The 24,218-nt window shown below is 36.2% G+C and overlaps 1 protein-coding gene and 1 pseudogene across 1 annotated transcript in view; one reads left to right on the top strand and one right to left on the bottom strand.

Moving 5' to 3' along the window:
- LOC143534238 (CMP-sialic acid transporter 3-like) overlaps positions 1-24,218 on the top strand; it is a 70,454-nt gene that overhangs the window by 18,026 nt on the left and 28,210 nt on the right. The gene's annotated exons all lie outside the window — the stretch shown is intronic.
- On the bottom strand, positions 4,433-7,428 carry LOC143534235 (receptor-like protein EIX2; annotated as a pseudogene).

The following is a 24,218-nucleotide window of genomic DNA, read 5'->3' as shown; positions in this document are numbered from 1 at the left end:
ACTAATAAATTAACAAATTAAGAAAAGACAAGAAGAAACGAAAAGAATATTTTTATGAGTTTAAATCAGATGACGATGAAAAACCACCTAGGCTAGAATCCCCAAAGTTCCAGTTATCAATTAATCGGAAAATGCTTGTTATAAAACCGGGATCATAAAATAGTCACTTAAAAGAAAACCCAAACAGAACCCTGACCCTTCTCAAGAAGGCACCTATGGATTTATTATAAGTTATTAAAAACACCAATTTTAATATTAGACTTCCTTACGGTTATCTAATTAATTATGATAGAGTACCTTTATAGTGAAATCCTACCTTACAGCGCGAAAATCAAAGGTAATTTGACGAACTTAATTGACTCGCTAGACAATATTAATTAATCAAATTTAGACGGACTCCTTACGAAGAACTAAATCTAGCAATCTCAATCAACAAAGATCTAGCAATAACCTATCACCTTACAGCTTTCTAGGTTAGCACCACACTTTTATTCGTTTGACTAATAATATTATTCCTATGATCTTATTCGAATTCAATCATAAACTAGTCAAAAACCCACAGTAGATGACCTAACAAAATCCTATCATATGAAACAATCACCAAGAATTTTGTGGAATAATAAAACTAGAACAACCAAAACCAAGTATACATAAGCATCAATCAAATAAACCAAACAATTTACTAAATCATAAAACCATAACGAAAAGCAAATTCCAAATAAAATCAAACTTCAACAATGGTTCATCATAAGCCTAGACAGTCTAAAGTTTTAGCTAACAACCATACCAAACATTCTCTGCTCGAACCAACGTGCCCTTCTCTTTTTTCTCTTTCTCGCGTTGCCCTTTTTGCGACTCTCTTTTTCGACAGTAGGGTTCTTTTTCTTTGTTCTATAATTGGCTTTTTATAAAACAAATATGCCGACATAACAACTCCCTAATTAAATCACGGCCCATATTTAAGTCTCTGCTAGCCCATTTTAATCACAGCCCAACTTCCTTTATATTTCTTTTCTCTCTCAATGTTATTGGGTTAAAGACATTGTTTCCCCACGTGTGTTTATCGAAACCAACTTAACTTTCAAATATCAGATGTCCCATAGATCCATGCGCATACACGTGTTCAATTTAAATATGAACTCTTGATTTTGTAGATAAACATCCAGCACTACATGGAAGATAAATAAATAATAAAAACTCAACACTTTCATTTGAATTAGAAAGACACATTAATATTAAACCCAAAACCAACGTGAAATGATTAATATCAAAAGTAATATTAATAGTAATAACATATAATATATACTTGTTGATTTGTTTGTTGGTTTTAAGTTTAGTAAAAGTACTCAAATTTAGCTCATTATCTCTTAAAACATTAAAAATCCGCAAATGAGCAAACTGATAACAATATTAAATAAAACTTGGCTAAAAAATACTTAAAAGTGTAGGAAAATATATATATATATATATATATATATATATATATATATATATATATATATATTAGATCACATCATTCACCACTAGCAAGATGGAGGCAACAAATATCACCATGTCGAACCAATTGGATGTTCTTAACAGTGAGTGTATCCTAAAGGTGCTTATTTTGAAACTTTGGCGGCTGAAGGACAACTCAAAGCCCGGGCAAGATTGGTCCATCGAAATGATTGTGCAAGACGAAATGGTATTGTTAACGTACACATTCATTAATTTACTATATTATTCATACAACTTTTTACTAATCTTAATAATAATGTGGCAGGACAACAGAATGCAAGCCTATGTAAGGAAGCCTTGCATTCCCAAGGTTTTGAGATATAAGAAAATATTGTTGATTTATTTTCTTATCGAAATTATTATGTTAATTATTCCGATTACATACATTGATAGTTCTTACTAATTTGTTTTTAATAGTTCAGTATATCTAACATTAATTTATTTTAAATAATATCAGTTTATGGCGGCCCAAATTGGTAGATTGGCTAATTGCCTGGAAAAAGTATTTGATGGAGAGTAGTTTGATTATGTTTGTTTTGGTCATTACTAATGTATTTTAGTTATTAATTTTCTATCATTTTTTTTATTTTATGTACCTTAGACAATTCATGCAAATTATTTCATTTTAATCTAAATAACAATCTTTATTTTTTCTGTGTTAAAGTTTTTGAAAAAGTTTTAACAATTATTTATTGGACTTCCAATAAATCAAACTTTTTTTATAATAATATTTACAATTATTTATTTTTGTTTTCAAAATTCAAAATTGACCATTATTTGTATTAAAAACACATTAATTTATTTGACCAATTTAAGCGGTGGTGTATTACTTATTTCAAATTTATATTTAGAAAATCTTAGATATTTACTATAATTGCTTTTTTATTTTAAAATATTCATCATCTTTAATTTAATGATACATTCTAATCATTTATACATTAATTTATTTCTATTTTTAATAACCGAATTTGACCACTCTTTTTTAGTTTTAATATTCTCCAATCTCAATAAACTTTACATATTTTATGTTTAACAATTTTTTTAATTAGGCATAAATGTCAAGAATTACCGATTCGTCTATATTATTCTGGTGAAATTAAAAAGTAAACTAATAAACTAAATAGAAAATAAAAATTTTCCATCTTTTATATTTCACTAATTTTTCATTAGGCATAAATGTCAAGATTAATGTATAAAATTGAAAAAAGAATTATCTAATGAATTTATTGTTAAATAAGTTAATGATGCTAGAGTCTTGACAATAATTTCGTGATAATTAAAAAAAGTTAATAGTATATTGTTTAGTTAGTAAACTTATATAAAAAAAATGAAAAGTTTTTTATAATAATATTTACATTTATTTATTTTTGTTTTTCAAAACCGAAATTAACTACTCTTACATCAATCTTTTGAAGTTTTTAATAGTTTTCAATGTCAAAAAACTTTCCATATTTTATATTTGACCAATTTTTAATTAGCATAAATGACAAATTTAATGAATATAGGAAATTTAAATAATTTACTTTTGATTATACTGAAAAGTTAATATGTGTTATATTAAATACACGTAATTTTGACCAATTTAATATGCTGTTAATTACTTATTTCAAATTTATATTTAAAAAATCTGATATTCACTATAATTGCTTATTTATGCTAAATAATCATCATCTTTAATTTTAATGATACATTACAATCATTTACACATTTATTTATTTACTTATGTTTTTAATAAACGAATTTGACAACTCTTTTGAAGTTTTTAATAGTCTCCAATCTCAACAAAGTTTTCATCTTTTATATTTGAACAATTTTAATTAGGCGCAAATGTCCAGATTAATATATACAATTGAAAAAAGAATTATATAATGAAATTGATTTTGAATAAAGTAATGATGTTAAACTGTTTGAAACATAATTTACTTTAGATTGCAGTAAATATAACAAAATTTTAATTAGGGAATGAATTTTATGTAATAAAATTAAAATTAACCGGTTTAATTTTAATTATCTCTATATTATTTTAATTAGACTTAATTAGTGAAATTAGTAGAATAAAACTTTATTACTTCAATTTAACTTAATACATTTAGCTAAATGGTCTTTAAATTGAAATAAAACAAAAGTTTAATTACAAAATAATTTATAATAAAATATACCTTTATTTATTTATTTATTAATGTCGAAATTAAACTCATAATATCTTAAAAACTTTAGATGTATATTTAATCAGGCTGTTATGGTTTATTTTGTTTTTTAGATTTTGAAGCAAAACGATTTTTTTTGTAAAATATCGAAGAAGTTAATGGTGGGCTAATATGATTATAACATGTTCGTATCTTCATTTGGTGGTTTTTTAATTTAGGTGTATAGTAAGTTTGTGAAAGTATTAACTTTTTTATGTATAAAGTCTAAATGTTTAATATTTTGGTTACAAAAATTACACACAAGCCTGGGAAAAATATAAAGAAATGAACATCATGAAGCAGTTTGTAGTTGGTTAATGCACTAGAAAGAGAGAGCCAGTTAAAAGATAATTTGAAATAGTCGGTTTTTAAAACCGGTTGGGCTTTTAGACTATACTGTCATCTTATACACGTTTAGAAGACATAAATGGGTTTGAAACATGTTTGGGTCATAACGGACAGTTTTAAACCAACTACCGACTAATATTTTGTTAATTGGTTAAATCTTGTAAAAATTATAAGAATTTTGGATTGCGTGTAATCCGGCTTTATGAGCATTAATACATGTAACTTGAGGCTTGAGAGTTAATGCGTACTCTGTTGCAATGAACACAAGTTATAGCAGTTGACGCTAACATGCTTATTTTTGTTATATGAAATTACTTGATGAATCTTTGTTCAAGATGCCTTATTTCACACCACCAAGAGACATAGCCACTCATTTTACACACATGATATAGGAACACGAATACACAGAATAAAACAACATAAAAAGTAGGAAACTCAAAATATAAAAGAAGAAACAAGAAATGCAGACTACTAACTATGCATGTGCACGCCGTTGCCATTTTAAAACAAACACCATCACCTTTACATAAACCCAGTCTTTCATGCTATCAAAATAGTGAAAAAAAGCATTCCTCCCACGGCGATTAACAAGTAAAGCCCCACATGCTATCCAGAATCCAGTTACAAAGCCAGTAGCACCACCGATATATAACCATCTCTCAAGTTCATCGACTCCTTCGCCACCACCCTCACTTTCACCAATGACACGAGGTATCTCTAACTCGTCTCCAGGGCAATAGTTGGTGAGGGGAGGTCCACACAATCCTTTATTTTCGGAGTACCTTGAAGGTTCAAAGGACTGGAGTTGAGTTCTCAATGGAATTCTCCCCGACAATTTATTACATGAGACATCTAGATAATCTAATAAAGTCATACTAGACATGCTTGTTGGTATCCGTCCTGAAAGATTGTTTCTGGATAGATCCAAATGTAAAAGACTTTTCAGCAAACCGATACTTGGTGGAATCTCTCCGTGGATAGCGTTCATTGACAAGTTCAGTGCAACCAGTTCACGCAAATCGGTTAGCTCATACGGGATATTTCCTGTTTAATTGTTGCTTGATAAATCAATGCTCTTCACCATTCCTAAAGTGCTACGAAATTCACGTACACTTCCTTGCCAATTGATCATATCATAGTCAACAAAGACACTCAAGTGGCGACCACAGTACACGATAAAACCATGCACATTTCGGAAAGCTAAGAATGCACCTTGAACCATGGCAGTGATATTATTGAAGCATGAGGGGATGGTTCCAGAAAGGCTGTTCATTGACAAGTCCAGAATTTGTAGGTTTACCAAGTGGCACAATTGTAAAGGGATGGTTCCGAAGAAGTTATTTGATGTCAGGCCAAGAACGTACAATTCTGATAACTTTTCCCCTATCCAATCAGGCACGTGACCAGAGAACTCGTTGCCTTTCAACTCCAAAAATGTTAACCTGGTGCAATTATTTAAAGATAGTGGCAGTTCTCCTGATAAGTTGTTGTTATGCAAATCCAAGACCTCGAGATTGAACAAATGCTCAACTGAAGATGGAAGCTTTCCGGACAGATTGTTTTGTCCTAGATTAAGAACTCTTAGTCCTTTTAAATGCCACAAACAGTCTGGAATTCTACCTGTGAATGAGTTCTGTGAGAGATCAAGCGTGAGTAAAGACCCCTTAACAATTTGGCATAAAAATGAGATTTCTCCACAGAATTTGTTTTTGGAAAGGTCTAACAATTCCAAACCAGATGGAACATGTTCTATAGAACCCTAAAAGTTCTTAGAACTCAAATTTATGTTTGAACCTCTAGAATCAAAATTCAATAACAAATCTGTTACTTTCCTGGTAATGTTGTTGGAGGAGAGATCCAAATACTGCAATCGAGAAGGCCACATGTTCCAAAACTCTACAGGCATTGTGTCTGAAATTCCGGTGTTGGCAATGTCAAGAAATGTAAGATTTTTTAGTTTTTGAATCCATTCGGGGAAGCCAGGTCCTAGCTTACATGACCTCAAAGAAATAGAGTTTATATAAGAATGTTTTGGCATGTGAGCTTCTGAAGGAAATACTTCAATTGAGTTGTCTGAAAGATCTAAATGCAAAATCTTTGACTTTCCAATGTTTTCAGAGATGGTTCCCTTAAGAGAATTGGAAGAAACGTCTAGATATTGAAGCTTGGGTAGTTCCCACACCTTTTCACTTACAGTTCCATTTAACAGATTATTAGAAAGGGTTAATAATTCTAGGGATGTAAAATTTTGGATATCATCAGACAATGACCCTGTAAATTGGCTGTCATAAGCACCCAAACTTTGTAATGAACCCGATGTGCATCCAGACAAGTTGTAAAGAAAATCAGAAAATTTGAAAGCTTCAGTGTTGTTTATAAAATATAAAGATGTCAAACCACAGAGGTTTCCAAGATATCTGGGAATCCCATCTAACCTGTTGCTAGAGAGATCAAGATGTACAAGTCTATTACTAGTTAAATGGAACAACCAGTGATACATGGATGAGTTAAGATTGTTGTTTGAGAGATCAAGGTGACTAATAGATGAAGAGGGAGAAGAGTTGAGATATGAAGAATATGGATGTGTGACCTGTGAGAGGTCACATCCTATTAAGTATAAATCAGACAGCTTATGAAGGCTTTGAATGACATTTACCCAGTTACTGGCTTTGGCAAGAGAAGTACCTGGCATATAAAGTTCCTCCAAATGTGTGAGACGAGATAACCAATCAAGGTTTTCAATTGTACATCCTTCAAGATATGTGAGCGAAAGAACTTGCAAGTTGGTGTAGTTTCCAATTTCTGGAGGGATAGTCCCATTAAAATAATTGAAGGAAATGTCAAGATACCTTAACTTGGTTAAGGAACTTATGGACATGGGAATGGTTCCATTAAAAGAATTATCGTGAAGGTCAAGATACCTTAACTTGTTTAAGGAACTGATGGACATGGGAATGGTTCCATTAAAAGAATTGAAGGAAAGGTCAAGATACCTTAACTTGGTTAAGGAACTTATGGAATCGGTTAGAGTTCCATTAAAATGATTAAAGGAAAGGTCAAGATAATTCAAGTAGCTTAAGTTATGCAATGAGGGACTGAGCTTGCCATAAAGCTCTCCTCCACGCAAGTCAAGGATTGTAACATGACCTGTTTGGTTGTTGCAGGTGACTCCCTCCCAGTTACAACAATCATTGGTTGCTTCTTGCTCACGTGTCCATGTGGAGAGACGGCCATATGGGTCTTGATGAACATTTTCTTTGAAATGAAGAAGAGCATGTCTCTCCTTATCGATGCATAGCAGTCGGTGGCCAAGGGGAGTACTGGCACTTGTCATCTTTAACCATGACAAGAAAAGTGAGAAAACAATATGCAGAAACTTACGACAAATATTATTAGCCATAATGGTTTTAGAAGTGTGTTGATTCTTTTTTTTTATTATTTGATATATCACCATCTATGGCCATAACAAGCTTTACATAAACTCGATCATGTTTAAACCACTATGCCGGTCAAACTTGATTTAGACGCCAATAGACGACATGTGATGTGGGGTCACTCTGTATTTAATTATCAGATGTCAATAGTCATAATTTTTTATAGATAGGTAAAAACGATGGTATGAAATATTAAAAACGATGCTATAATAATAACATCAATTATTTTTTACGGAGGTTGGTGTTCATTAATTTGAGAATTGAGAATTTGGAAAAGGGGGTTGGTTTGGTAGAAACAAAAGCTGACCTAAATTAATTATTGTGACTGCCTTCTTTGCCGGATTTCATTTCTAATGGAATTATTGTTTTCTTCGTGCCAATTTGAGTTTCTATCTTAAAACCAAACTCAATTAATTTGATTATTACTATATATCTAGTATAATCAGCAAAATTACCTATAGTGCAATCTCCCGCATGTGGCCTAGTGGTAAAAGCTTGGGTTTTCTCTACTTGTGGCATTTTGGGTGTATATTTGACATTGATGGATTTGAGTTATGCCTTACAAGGTTGTCAACTCGAATCACAAGTCCACCCAGGTTTTCGTCCCACCGTGTATTACGTCAGATAGTTTTGCTCTTGTGGTACTACAACGATTATCAATTGATAGCCGACAATATGTTGTTTTGCTACAAATTTCGAAGCTATATTGACCGACATAATCGGCACGGTATTCTATTTGTGTTTTTACTCATTTTCAGTGTTGGTATATTTGATTCATAAAAATATGTAAGGCACTTTTTTTTCAATCTATATATAATAATTAAGTAACTGATAGTGCCACGTGTAAATTATACATTTATAATCTTTACGTTTTTTTTATTTCAGCCACTAACTTATAATAATAAAACACAATATTAGCTTAGTGTGATTTTTAACTTCAAATATATTAAATTATCTGTTATTAACTAACACACAATTTTAATCCTATCTTATCTCAATATATCTAACTTCAAATATATTAAATTATCTGTTATTAACTAACACACAATTTTAATCCTATCTTATCTCAATATATCGTTTTATAATTCACAAATATTCATTTCTAACTATTCAATAACTAGTTTATTAAATCCCTGATACAAAGGTTTCTAGGTTGTTCGATTTAAGCAATGTGTTTTTACATGGACGGGTGAAGGTGCCTCTATCTAAATACATGTAGTTTAAAGATACTTCACATATATAATACTTATAAAAAGACACTTAATTTATAGTTAATATTTGTTTTATTATGGAGAGACCCACACATACACACATACACACATGAAATTTTTGAGAAAAGCTTAAACTTTGATATAGCACCTATGTGACAGTTTGTGAAGGTTTATTGTTATGGCTGTTGTAGATCTTGTTAAATGGATGGGCTGAATCAAAAAATGTCAAGTTTTGAACCTACCTATAATGCCTATGATTAACATGTGAAAACTGAAACAACATATATTTTTAACTACGTCAAATAAGTTATGTTGATCTAATCAAAGTGAGTCATGTCAGGTCGGCAATTTGACATTTAGTTTTCCTTTAAACTTTATTAAATACACTTTAAAACCTTAAACTTCTTTTAACTATTGATTAGTTTTAAAATTCAATTAAATATAATCATCTAGCCTTACACGGCCATTTACTAATTTTAAATTAACAAAACCATAAACCTCTTTAACAATAGTATGATGTAGGGATGAGATTTTTTTCCCGGATACTTGTACATATTCAGTACTCGTACATGTACCCATACATGTCTATTAGATACATGTATGGGTACCCAAATTTGCTACTTATAGGTACGGGTTCTTTCGGGTACATGTACGGGTATTACGGATACCTGTTTATAACATGTAGGGGCTTTTATTAGGTTTCCAACACTCATGACTTAACTTTCAAGCGGGATTTTCAAAACCTAATATATATTAGTTGAATAAGTTCCTTCTCAATCTATATGTATATATTCATATATTATGTATTCGTATATTTTTATTTCATATATGTGTAATTGTGTATATCATTAAATAATATGTATTAACTTTCTCTTTGTTTTACTAAATAAAATAAGGAAGCAATAAACAAAGAAAATGGAAAAGGGAAAATGGAAAGATGACTAACGAAGATTAAACGATCGTTGACTTTCTTTGTATAAGTTAATTTAGTTTTAAACATTTTGATAATTTTTTTAATACTTTGTATGTTTTGGTATTCTTTACTTGATTATGAAAGGATTTTATATTATGGTTGATTTGTTTCATTTTTAGTTTTGGTATTATGTTTTTTTGTTGCGGTATTATGGTTTTGGTTGTGGTATTACGGTTTTGGTATTATAGATAATTGATTGTCGGTACCATACCGTTATCAATACCTAGTTTAGTGGAGATTTTTTTAAAAAACAAAAGAACAAAGGGGTACGAAGCGAGTACCGTACCCAAAATACCTGTACTCATACCGGTACCTGTGCCCGTACCATAAAATTCGGGTACGAGTATGGGTACCAAGATTTACTGACTTTAGGTAAAGAACAAAGGGGTACGAAGCGAGTACCGTACCCAAAATGCCTGTACCCATACCGGTACCTGTGCCCATACCATAAAATTCGGGTACGAGTATGGGTACCAAGATTTACTGACTTTAGGTACGGGTATTTTCGGGTACAGGTACATGTACAGGTACAGTTCCGATCTCATTCCTAGTATGATGGACCATATGAATGATGATCATTTTGCTTGTTTTGTGCTTATACACTTGGGTTTATCGAGTAGTCCAGTTCGTTCTCACCAGGGGACGACCTCGGCGGATAGAAATGTCAACACGCAAAGATGTGTTTACACATCAAACAGGCCACTGGTCTAGAATTGTTATCGCTCTCCTGATAAGTCCATGGCATGATGAAACTAGTGACTCTTATCATAAGTGGGATAGATTGACTAATGACTAGCTCTCGGGCAGCCCAGGGCGCCAAAGGATTGGAGACTCCAAAGATGACCCAGACATAAAGGGTTATTTGATGATTAAAGTTTATTTGTACGTGTTGAAAATTTTGATTATCTTTCATCGTTCGCGTGGCAACGAATGTGAATTATTGGGTAGAACGTGGGGCATACAAAACTAAATATCTTTTGACCTAAATTGGACGTTCAAAGACACTCAAGTCTTGGTAATTTGTATTTATTACATATTTTCTCCATCATATAAATTAAAAAACAACCTGAAGGGGCCTAGATTAAGAAATCAACATATTTAATCAAAATAATAATGATAACATAACACGTAATATTACTTAATTTGAATAACGATAACATAACACATGGTTTCTCTTCTACATGTGTATTGACATACCATATAATTAGTTACTTGTGCAGGTTAGATTAGTATAAGCATAGCCTGATTAGTGAGTGATATTCGTTTATTGTTTAAAAAAAAAATTCGGCTCGATAATTTTAAGAGGATCAAAATTCAATTATATTATATAAAATTTATTTTTTAATATATATAAAAATATACAAAAATCTTGGGAAAAAAAACGTTTCTCTGCCGAGGGTGCGACTCGCACACCTCAAGAGCCTGTTGGAATATATGGTCGGTTCGAGTCAAGTCAACGCGGACCGATCCGAATATGACCCGGTATGAGTTACACCGATGGTAACGAACTATATGCTCACTTAATCGTTAACTGAGCCCGACACAATCAATTAGGAAGATAGGATGGTGGATTAGGCTTTAGATTGGTAATTTGGCTCAAGCCCAATGGGTTTAATTTGATTAAATCCTATTTATTTTTCTATATTTAGTATGACATATTATTTTAAGAAAAGATAACTAACAACCTAAAAACCCTAAACACCATCATCTCCGGCGCCGTATTCCAGCGACCCGGTTTTCTGGCAGCCCTTCCCTTTCGGCAGCCTGTTTTCCGCGGCTGCAACCGTCTGCGCTGCTGCTGCATCATTAAGCACCACCGCCGCCGCCCCTTCCAGCCATTACACCTTCACCGGAGAATAGCCATCATCACCGGAACACCTGCCCCGTTTTTTCGGCGAGCCATTTTCGACCACCGGACAACCACTATAGCCAGCCGCCCTCACCGCCGACCATCTGCTCATACTGAGCTACTGTTGCAGCTGGGTTTGTTGAGTTATTGAGCCGCCGCAGCTGTTGGTCACCGGAATCACCACCACCGGCCACCAGATCTGTTGATTTTGCTCACCGGAACATCTGCTGTCGCTGCCGCCTGCCGCCGTCGTCGCCGGAGTTCCATTGGCTCGTTGATTGTGTCTTTTACTAGCATTGTTCGTTATATCTCGGTGTTCTTTGCGGTTATCATAACCGAGGTATAACACTAAACTTTATCTATGGTTTGATTTATATATCGTACTCGTATATAAAGTTGTAACCGGATCCGGGTTCGGGTTTCGGTTTATGGTTCGTTTTACTCGTTTTTTATTCGCTGCGTTTTTAGTTCGTTTATATATATATATATATATATATAGGGTGAGGTTAGAATAAGAAGTGAGTTATTTGTAAGAAGTGTGAGATGTAATATCGGGCGTTGGATCTGATCATCTGATGGTGGATATTGTTAGTGTGTTTTTTGTTTGGTGTGTTTTATTTTGTTAGTTCGGTGTGTTTTTTATTCTGTGTGTTTTATTTTTGAAACGAAATACTTACTAAAACGGGTTAAAATAGTTTGACTGTTTTGTTCGAACCATCGTTGAAACCCAACAGTGATATCAGAGCCGCGGTTACAACGTACGAGTCAATACCGGTTCGCTTAAACCGTATCTACATCACAAACTTTAAATCGTTTAAAGTTTTTGATCTAGATTTGATTTCGGGGGATTTTAGATTTGGTCAAAGTTTTGTTTATTTTATTTGACCCAAGTCAAAACGACCTGAAATTTATTTATTTTGAATATGTAAATCCGGCCCCGGCCTATGTTTGTTTGGTTGTGTTTGGTTGTTGAGCTTGTTATTTGGCCATATGAATGGTTCAAAGTTGTAACGGTTATATTTTAATTCTTCGGTTTTCTTTTGGCCATTTGGATGGTTCAAATTTGCAATAGGGATTTTTGTTAGTATTATAAATTTGTAATAAAGAAGACGCGAAGATAACCGAGGACGAGCTCAAGGATTTCTTGGAGTTAGTAGGAGTTCGGGCAAGATGACGGGATGCACGAAGAAGTCCATTCTTGTGGTTGTTTTGTGTTGTGAACCCCTTGACCCGATCTGTCTCCCTAATTGGCTCTAGCGAGACCGATCACCTTTTTGGCCATAAGAATTTACATATTATTATTTGCTATTGTGGTTGCTTAGATTGTTTATAATAGGATTATAATATCACCGACCTAATACCAAATAAATTTGAAAATAAACATTTTTTTATTAACCAAGTATATATGTTTTGCAAATTAAAAGTGTTTTGATTTCCAAAACTAATAACTTAATAGATTTTCTATTAACTTAAAATTGGTTAGCCGTATCGCGACAAACTTAGTTTTTAATAGGTTACTTAAAACTAAGTGTCCTGAGGGATGAAAGGGTTCATCAATCTGTCCCGATAATAAATACAGTAAAATTTGACTTTTACTCTATTTTGTAATTATAAAATTAATCCCAATTTAAAACCAATAGTTTATGCCAATCCTGCTACAAGCCACACTTGAAACATACTGCGAAATTTCGAGTGTTTGGAGCTACAAAACCGCACTTGTTTTCTAGCCTATCCCATCAAGGTGAAAGCGTTTCGTTGACACATCCGGCCCTTTCACACGTCACTGTACTAGGACAACTATTACTTTACTCTCTTGTTACGTGCTACAACTGTCTGGAGACTTAAAGTGGGAAAAGATGAGGCTAAACGTATCTATTCAGACAATCGTTGTCTCAATAGGCCTCATAACCGAGATTTGTGTCTATTCACAATTGGAAATCGTTGGCAGCCTGCCTAACCACTTATTAATGTTGTGTGCTACAGCTGCCTTTAATAACTGGAAGCCAGATTCTCATGCTCCTATTTTATTAATGTTATTGGGTCATTAATAATAGAACTAAAACGTCGAAAATACTAATTAAATTTACTTTTGCTTAATTAATCAGATGTCAAACAAAAACTCACCCTACGCCCTTAAGTCTATCCTTGAGAAGGATAAACTAAACGGCACCAACTTCATCGAATGGCACCGCAACTTGAGACTTGTTCTCACCATGGCAAAGCGCCTGTATGTTCTCGATGGACATGTTCCAATCGAGCCTGAAAACAATATAGACGCTGCTCGAAAAGTTCTTGAAAAGCATAAGGATGACTCGGCTGATGTCTCCTGCATTATGCTAGCCATCATGACTTCTGAGCTTGCTAAAGGCTTGGAAGACTTTGGTGCCTATGAGATGCTTGAGCAACTCAAGGGCATGTTCCATAAACAAGCCCGTCAAGAACAATTCGACACCATGAAACAGCTCATTAGCTGCAAGATGGCAGAAGGGTCTCCCGTCAGTGCGCATGTCCTAAAGATGAAGGGGCACATTGATTAGCTCAAGAAACTTGATTATCCCCTGCCCGATGAGATGGCAGCTGATTTCATCCTCAACTCTCTCCCCAGCTCTTACGATCAGTTCGTAATGAATTTCAACATGAACGGCTGGGTGAAGACAATGCCGGAGCTTCATAACATGCTCAAGACGGCTGAGATGAACATTCCTTCTAGGACCAATCAAGTTCTGATGATTCGATCTGCTAGTGTCAAGAAGCCAAAACCAAAGAATCAGGGTTTTAAGAGAAAAGGCAAGAAGAAGGTTACTGTTGCTGCCAAGTTTGTCACCAACACTAACAAGAAAGTTGCAAAGCCACCACCGCCGCCCTTTGAGGAGCGCCAGTGCTACAAATGCAACCAGATGGGGCATTGGATGCGCAACTGCCCCGAATACCTTGCTGAGATCAAGAAGAAGAGAGCCAATGGTGAAGGCTCTTCTCGAGGTATTTCCATATACGTTATTGAACTTTTCACTGTCTCTAGCAACACATGGGTATTTGATACCGGATGTGGTTTCCACATCGTTAATGTCTTGCAGGAGCCTGAGAAGCGGAGGAAACTGAATATGGAACTCATCGTTGGAGATGGGAAGAGAGTACCAGTTCTGGCAACTGGAGTATTTCATTTTACTTGTCCATCTGGCCTAGTTTTTCCTTTGAATAATTGTTTGTATGCTCCTGGTTTGACCAGAAACATCATTTCAGTTTCGTTGTTGTTTGAACAAGGATTTAAGTATGTTTTTAATGGCATGGCTATCTCTACTTACTTGAATGGTATCTTTTATTTTGAGGCTAAACCTCGAAATGGTATTTGTGAGATAGATGTTCAAACTAATAATAACGCATATCATCTTTCAAAACGTATCAGATATGGCATCAATGATACTTTTCTATGGCATTTCCAACTTGGCCACATAAGCAAGGCAAGAGTTAAAAGACTCCAATCCGAAGGGATTCTTGAATCCACAGGACCAGACTCCTTTGACAATTGTGAGTCTTGCTTAGCTGGCAAACTCGCTAAAGACTCATTCACTCATAAAAGTGAACGAGCAAGAGATCTGTTAGGACTCATACATACTGATGTATGTGGACCTTTCAGAACCATGTCTAGAAACCATGAAAGATACTTTGTTTCTTTTATCGACGATTATAGTCGATATGCTTATGTATATCTTATGAAACACAAGCATGAAACTTTTGAAAAGTTCAAAGAGTTTCAGAACAAAGTGGAAAACCAACTTGGTAAAACCATTAAGATACTTCGATCAGATCGAGGTGGAGAGTATCTCAGCTCAGAGTTCATCACTCATCTAAAAGAGCGTGGAAATGTTTCACAGCTCACTCCACCTTGCACACCCCAACATAATGGCGTGAGCGAGAGGAGAAATCGAACTTTGCTAAACATGGTTCGATCGATGATGTGTAGAACTAACTTGCCTCACTCCTTTTGGGGTTACGCCCTTATGACCGCCGCTCGCATTGTCAATCTAGCTCCAACTAAGAAAGTAGACAAAACCCCATATGAGATATGGCATGGGCGAAAGCCCAATTTGTCTTTCCTTAGAGTATGGGGATGCGAGGCTTATATCACAAGTGAATCTGATGATAAGCTAGATCCCCGCGGCGTAAAAGTTGTTTTCGTCGGATACTATAACCAAAGCGGTTATTACGTCTTTCATCCTGACACAAATACGAGTTCTATCAAGAGGAAAGGCCACTTCCTCGAGAAGGAATTTCTCGATCGAGGAACTGGAGATAACATTGTCGATCTTGAAGAAATTCAAGAACCACAAACAACCGCTGAGGAAGTCGGAGCGTCTGATCAACAAGTTGTTGTTGCTGATACATCAGACGTGAGCACGAGCGTTCGAAGAAGTAGTAGGACTCCCGTACCAAATTCTAGATACTTATGGCATCTAGATGGTCCCGAAGTCTTATTAGTAGCCGAGTCTGGTGACGAGCCTACTAACTACAAATCTGCTATCTTGGATCCGAAATCCGAGAAATGGTGAGATGCCATGAACGCCGAGATGAAATCTATGCATGGTAACCAAGTTTGGAACTTGGTTGAGCTACCCCCGACATTCGAGCAGTAGGGAGCAAATGGATTTTCAAGAGAAAAACCGACATGCATGGAAATGTGCAAACCTATAAAGCACGGCTAGTCGCAAAAGGTTTTACTCAAACTCAAGGTGTTGACTATGATGAAACCTTCTCGCCCGTTGCTATGACTAAGTCAATAAGGATATTACTTGTCATCGCTGCATACTATGACTATGAGATATGGCAAATGGATGTCAAAACCGCTTTTCTTAATGGACATCTTTCTGAAGATGTCTATATGGTTCATCCTGAAGGTTTTGTCGATCCAAAATATCCTAATAGGGTTTGCAAATTGAACAAGTCCCTTTAAGGACTTAAGCAAGCATCTCGAAGCTGGAATCTTCATTTTGATGAGAAAATCAAAGAGTTTGGTTTTGTCAAAAATGAAGATGAGCATTGTGTTTACAGAAAGGCTGGTGAGAGCACTATATCATTCCTCATCTTGTATGTGGATGATATACTTATCATTGGAAACAACATTACTATGCTTAAGGAAGTTAAGCACCGGTTGGAATCTTATTTTGCAATGAAAGATCTTGGATAAGCCACATATATTCTGGAAATAAAGATCTATATAGATAGATCTAGACAGATTCTAGGGCTAAGTCAAAGTACTTACATAGATAAAGTTATGGCACGATTCTCAATGGAAAACTCCAAGAAATGAGCTGTTCCAATGACTAAAGGAACCGTGTTGAGCAAATCGCAATCTCCGGCAACGGACATTGAATCTAAGCGTATGCAAGCAATTCCATATGCTTCTGCGGTTGGCTCTATCATGTATGCTATGTTGTGTACTAGACCTGACGTCTCATATGCGTGTTTGGAGGAGTGGAAGAGGAGCTCACTGTAAGGTATTACAATGACGCTAACTTCCAGAATGACCGAGATGTTTCTCGCTCATAATCTGCTTGGATGAAGAAATTCATAGCCAACCTCGATCTGGTTCCAAGTTTAGGAAAATGATCGACGTAATATGTGATAACACAGGTGCTGTTGCTCAAGCCAAAGAGCCAATTTTCATCACATGGCCAAGCACATTTTTAGTTCCACTATCTACGAGAATTACTGGAACATAAAGACATTGTGATAAGTAAAGTAGACACATATCAAAAACTAGCTGACTCGTTCGCTAAGCCGATGACTCAGGACAAGCATGATTAGCATAGAGATACTATCGGGCTTAGACTTGCTATTGATTTATTTTGATTTAGTATTTGGATGCATGAACATTTAAACAGTTGTACTTTTAAGTTCACTTTTGATTTAATGGTTAAATGCAAACGTTGAATGATACAACTGTGTTCATTTTAATACGTTCAATCCGTGAATATTGTATTCTAAATTATCCGCAGTCGGTCAGACTCGTGGGAACGATTCTGAATTAAGACTATTCTGACTTTGGACTCAAGCAGTTGACTTCCAAACTCATAGACCTCATTATGAATGACGTTGGATGTAACTCGCATCAAATCATCTTCATGGATCTTGATCATAAGATGTTTTGATAATAGTATGCTCATTTAGTATCCTTAGACCTGAGGTACATATTGGAAGTTTCGTTTACCGAGGAATATTCTTTGATCATGTTAACCGCTGTTGCGTAAATGCCAGCCATAAAGACATTGATTGGGAATGTTCTGAAGTTCAGTGGGAGTTGTATGTAGTCAAGATGGGATCCTGTACTCTTACATTAAAATGTAACAGTTAGACATGTTGGCGCCCTCGTTGATTCAAACTGGTAAAGTGTGAGGCCTCACCCAAACTTACTGTGTGTTTGATTGGACCACTTTGACTCTATATCGAAAACTACAATAATTGAACACTATATGAGATTGATTTGATCCATGTCTCATTGTTGAATTAATATCTTATACAGAAAGGATAGATGACAACAATTACTATAAATTTATTATCTTGCAATAAGGCATTCCAAGATATTTTGGTTATAGATTTAAAAATGTCATATTTGGTTAGGGACAGCTATGTGTAGCTAGAACGCCTCTAACTGTTAAGCGTTGTGATACTTGACCCAAATCCATCCAAGTGGGAGACTGTTGGAATATATAGTCGGGTCAAGTCAACACGGACCGACCCGAATATGACCCGGTATGAGTTACACCGAGGGTAACGAACTATATGCTCACTTAATCGTTAACTGAGCCCGACACAATCAATTAGGAAGATAGGATGGTGGATTAGGCTTTAGATTGGTAATTGGGCTCAAGCCCAATGGGTTTAATTTGAATAAACCATATTTATCTTTCTATATATAGTATGACATATTGTTTTAAGAAAACATAATTAACAACCTAAAAACCCTAAACACCACCATCTCCGGCGCCGTATTCCGGCGACCCGGCTTTCCGGCAGCCCTTCCGGCAGCCTGTTTTCCGGCGGCTACAACCGTCTGCGCTGCTGCTGCATCATTAAGCACCACCGCCGCCCCTTCCAGCCATTACACCTTCACCGAAGAATAGCCATCATCACCGGAACACCTGCCCCGTTTTTCCGGCGAGCCATTTTCGGCCACCGGACAACCACCACAACGAGCCGCCCTCACCACCGGCCATCTGCTCATACTGAGCTGCTGTTGCAACTGGGTTTCTGGAGTTATTGAGCCGCCGCAACCGTTGGTCACCGGAATCACCACCCACCGGCCACCAGATCTGTTGATTTTGCTCACCGGAACATCTGTCGTCACCGGAGTTCCATTGGCTCGTTGATTGTGTCGTTTACTAGCATCGTTCGTTATCTCTCGGTGTTCTTCCCGGTTATCATAACCGAGGTATAACACTAACCTTTATCTATGATTTGATTTATATATCGTACTCGTATATAAAGTTGTAATCGGATCCGGGTTTGGGTTTCGGTTTATGGTTCGTTTTACTCATTTATTTATCCGCTGCGTTTTTAGTTCGTTTATATATATATATATATATATATATATATAGAAAGGTTCAAATAAGAAGTCTACTTATCCTAAGAAGGCTAAGAAGGAGGGCATTTTAGTCAATAACAAAAACGCTTTATTTTAAAAAATAAAACTCAACTAAGCCCCTTCATCTCTTCTCCTTCACCACAGCCACGATTCTCCGTCACCCAGCCGCCACCACCTTTCCCGCCATCCACCTCGGACGCCTTCAACCTCACCCTATGCCACCACCACCGCCACCACTGCAGCCTCCGCCGCCACCACCAAACCAGACTAACACCGTCAGTCCGTCACCCACCTCACCACCGTCTACCACAACGAAGACTACGATACCGAAACAAATCAGCTAGCCGGAAAAACCTTCATCAGAAATTGAAACCCCACTACCACTGGTGGATCTCTGCTCGAAGCGGTTAAGCTCCTCCATCACATGGCGCCTCTCTTAATAGACATAGTTTCCGACCTAATTTTCCTGCCAAGACGGACATTTGCCGCCGCCGCATGGCTGATGTTCGCGATGTATTTTCATAGAAAATTAAAAACACAATATGGATATCGTTGAAAAAGTGTACCTTGCTTACAACCAATCAAAATACGATCTAAGATAGTGAAATTGGCTGTGTTTTTGGACTTTACTGTCATCGTATACATGTTAAGATAGAAAAATCAGCAATTTATTTGTGTTGTTCATTGAGTTTAGACAACCCATTAATTCAAATTTTGTTTATTTTCCACTATGGACTCTTGATTAGCAGTTTTTATGGTTGTCTAAGTCTTGGAAGAATTACAAGAAGTTCGGATGTGTATTATGGGCTTTACCCACGTGTAACTTGAACCTCATCTTGATTGCATTTTATTGAGATTTCTTTTATTGTCGCATGAATACGTGTAACTTGACCCTCTAATATCAATGGCAGAGGCGAATATGAACATGCGACAGGGTCAAAAAATTACACACCAGACTGGAAAAAAATAAAGAACGAAAGAAAGAACGAACATTTGAAATTTGAAATAGTCAGTAAAACTGGTTGGGCTTTTAGACTATATTGTCATCTTATACTAGACGTGCACAAAAAACCGGTTCCGGACCCGAACTGGTGTACCCGACCCGGAACCGGTTCCAGTTCGTACCCGGTGTACCTAATACCCGGTTTGGGTATTTATATACCCGAAATCCGTACCCGGTTCCACATTTTATACCCTCAATCAGTTCGTACCCCACCCCGGAACCGGTTCCAATTTGTACCCGGTTCCGGTTCCTACCCGAAAAAATCGATTCCGTTGGGTTTTTTTTTTAAAAATAGTCAACTGCAGGTCAAACTAGCCGTTGGAACCGGTTCTAACGGTAATATAACCGTTGAAACCGGTTTGTAAGTGATATTATAGCCGTTGGAATCGGTTCCAACGGTAATATAGCCGTTGGAACCGGTTTTTCTTGCCCAAATCCTTTATATAAATCATTTTTTCACCCTTTTTTCACCATCAAGCTCAAAAACAATCTAATATACTTCTCGTTTACAAACCCGACCATCCGACTCAAAAGTATTATGGCACCCACCAAAAAAACCACCAAAAATACCAACGACAAGGCTAACAAGGACGTTTTTATTGAACCAGTTCGTGCGATAGATGACCCACTAGTTCTTGCGGTCGTCGACCATAACCGCAACAAAGAAGTTTGGAAGAATTGGGATTTGGTTGTGAACGTCGAAGGTGATTAAAAAGCTCGATGCAAACTTTGTGGAACTTTCTTAAAGCACGATTCAAACTCGACTTTGAGAAAGCATATCGAGAGGCCATTTTGCAAGGCCTTGAAAGGCGTTCGCTCAACCGACCAAGTGGACTTGGGTAAAGATGGTACACTATTTCGTTACAACACGAACCAAGTTCAAGATAGAATGACAAAATTCGTTATTCAACGAGGTTTGCCGTTTAACCACTTTGACGACCCAGATTTCCTATTCTATCCGCCATGGCTCGTGATTTACTTGTCGTACAAGCCTCAACGGTTGCTTCCGAATCGGTTTTTTCTCTTAGTGGGAGGGTATTATCAATGCGAAGAACAAAACTAACTCCCGAGTCTCTAGAGGTTTGCATTTGCCTAAAGGACCATTTGGATGCGGTGGATCGTGTACAACACAAGGCAAACTTCGAAGACGAAATACCAATAGAGCGTCCTATTCATAATGAGTAGGCGGAGGACGGGCTTTCTTCCGATAATGCGGGTGGTGAAGAAGACGAGGGTGAAGACTAAGAAGACTTGTAATTTTTATTTGTTTTAGTAAAATCATTTGTAACACGATCAAAGTTCACGTAATATTTAGTTTTGATTTGTTTAATAACTACTTTTGTTTTGTTTATTACTAGTAAAGGTTTATTTCTTATTATAATAACGACGAACCCTTTATTATATAAACAACAAAATATTACAAACATTATTAAAACATGACTATACTTAAACTAAAAAAACAACTAAAACTATTAAACTAAAAAACAACGTCCGTCGTTTTAATCCGGCGTTCTACAACGATTAAGTGGTAGGTGCTTGAGTTGTAGAGACGGACGACTCTCCCGCTTTCTTGGCATCCAATCTTTTTTTTGTCACGGCAATACTTATTGGTATGCTTGTGTAAGGTCGAGTTCGGCCCCGCTTTCAGAAACTTTGAGTAGTACTTGCACCGGACCATCTCTTGTGAGTCGTTCATGACCATAGTCACATAAATCGTGGTACGCTCCGGTACGGGTACGTGGTTCGCTAAAGGTAACGTATGGAGAGGGGTAGGTTCATTTCGGTACAATGTATCATGTAGTTCGGTTCGAGCCGGAATCAAAATTAAATATACAATTTAAATATCTTATAAAAAAATAAAGTTATATATCTTAAAATAAAATCCAGGCTATTGTATATGAAGATTATCTTGTAAAAGTATATATTTGTGTAGTAAAGTTTTGGGTTAAGTTTTATTAAAATAGAAAGTTGAGGGTGAAAAATGAAATTTTGTTTGAAGAAAAGAGTGAAATAAACAGGAGACACGATTTCAATTTTACGGTTTATTTTCAGTTTCAGATCCCATAAATCCGGCCAAATCTGGAAGGCGGTCAATTGGAGAGACGCTCAATCGATGAATCATCAGTTCTAATTCGCGATTTTTGGTTCAATTAGAGCGACGTAGTGGCGATTTCTGGTTCACAATTTAGGGTTCAATCGGATCAATTTTCCAGCGATTTGGATCGCGATTTCTCCTGCGACCGGCACGCTTGCGATTTCCGATTGGGTACAAAACGTACCAATACGAAAATCGCGGCTACTTGAGCGATTTATGTGACTATGGTCATGACACACAAATCGTAATGAACCCAAACATCGGGGCATCGTGTTGTTTCGATCACCAAAACAACGTCGTCGTTAGTTGCCATTTGCTGTCGGCTTATGCTTAATTGTGATTTAGAGTGTGTTTTATAGTTTTGAAAATGGTTTAACAAGTACATACAATACCTTGCTATTTATAGAATGTTAGTAACCTATTTATATTTAAGAAACCAGTTCCAACGGTCAAAAACGGCTATATAGCCGTTTGAACCGATTTCTAACGGCTAGTTAGTTTAAAACGCGGTCCCGGTTCCTACCGGAACCGGTTCCACTAAGTTCTCATTTTGGTCCATCGGGTCGGGTACGCAACCGACCCGATTCCTGACTGGAACCGGTCACACTTTGTACCCGGTATGAAAAAAACCGGTTCCAAACCGGTTACAGGTTTTAAGAATAACCGATTTTGTGCACTTCTATCTTATACACGTTAACAAGAGGAAATGGGTTGAAACACGTTTGGGTCATAACAGGCAGTTTTATGAGAGTTTTAGGTGATTGTTTAAATCTTGTAAAAATTATGAGAATTTTGGATTGTGTAATCTGGCTTTAATACATGTAACTTGAGACTGAGAGCAGTGTTTTAAAAATTGGTTCGTCCCGTCGGTTGAACCGGTTATACCAGATTTTGCAGCCGTGATGACCGTTGTTTGAGTCTATCAAAAACCTAATTAAACTAAATAGTTAAAGCAAGTAGGGTATCTTATCACAAGGAGTATGTGGTCAATGCAATTCGTATACAGATTTAATATTATGAAGTAACTAGTATTTAGTGCCGATCACACAAGCAATTGAAATGAATTTAGAGAACTAAGCGACTAGCAAGTAAACGAGTTTTAAGCAGTTAACAAAGCAAATCACACCCGGGAATTCAAGTAAGCAACCAACAGTTATCTCATGCAACCTAACAGATTAGTTATTAAGGATTAACTAAAAACTGATCAATCAGACAAAACCTTAGACATCAACAATCACTTTACACACGGCACTGGTTATCAAATGGTCTTTGTCAGTGTGACTCAGTTAAGGGAAATTGTATGTTTTATCGTATTCAATCTAACCAAACAGTTATATGATTAATTATCTAGCAGGTAACAGATCGTTCAGACCAACGTAAACCTAAACCGACTAAACACACAGAAATACCAAACATCAATAATCATATATCAATCATCAATAATTATACACAAGTGCTCTTAATCACATGAGAAAAACTGTAAATATTACAAACTATACATCCCAGGTGCGATTCTAGGAGATTAACCGAGCCTTGACATCATTGAATCTTCGATATGGATGATATGGATCATGCGAAAGGTCTTGGCACAAGATATAATGGTGGAAATCGCCTCTTGAAGCTGCTGGAATCGCCTTCTCTTCGTCAAAACGGAGTTGGGTTATGTTTTATGAAAAGTTTGATATAATACCCAAACTCCCGTCTGAGCACCCATCGCGATATGCGATGGGGTCTTAACTGGTCCATCGCGATCGCGATGGACCAGAAATTCAACAGATATTATCAACCCATAGCGATACGCTATGGGCCTTCATCCAAGCCCATCGCGTATCGCGATGGGACTTGTCACCAGCAAAACTCTATAATGTTCCTTGTTCACGTGCTGAACATCCCGAGTCTTCATTCCGTGTCACAACAGGTCCAAATTGAGTACTTTAACGCCTGTGACCTGAAATCCAATAATACACGTATGAAGTGTCGAAAGTTATAGAATAAACAATTAAAACTAATTAATAAATGAACTAAAACAAATACAAATTAACC

The sequence above is a fragment of the Bidens hawaiensis genome, unplaced genomic scaffold, assembly GCF_021521415.1.
Source record: "Bidens hawaiensis isolate Kalapana, Puna unplaced genomic scaffold, B.hawaiensis_p1.1 tig00010124_1, whole genome shotgun sequence".
In the NCBI taxonomy this organism is placed as follows: Eukaryota; Viridiplantae; Streptophyta; class Magnoliopsida; order Asterales; family Asteraceae; genus Bidens; species Bidens hawaiensis.
The sequence above is the reverse complement of the archived record's forward strand: the minus strand, read 5'-3'. Positions and strand labels throughout refer to the sequence as shown.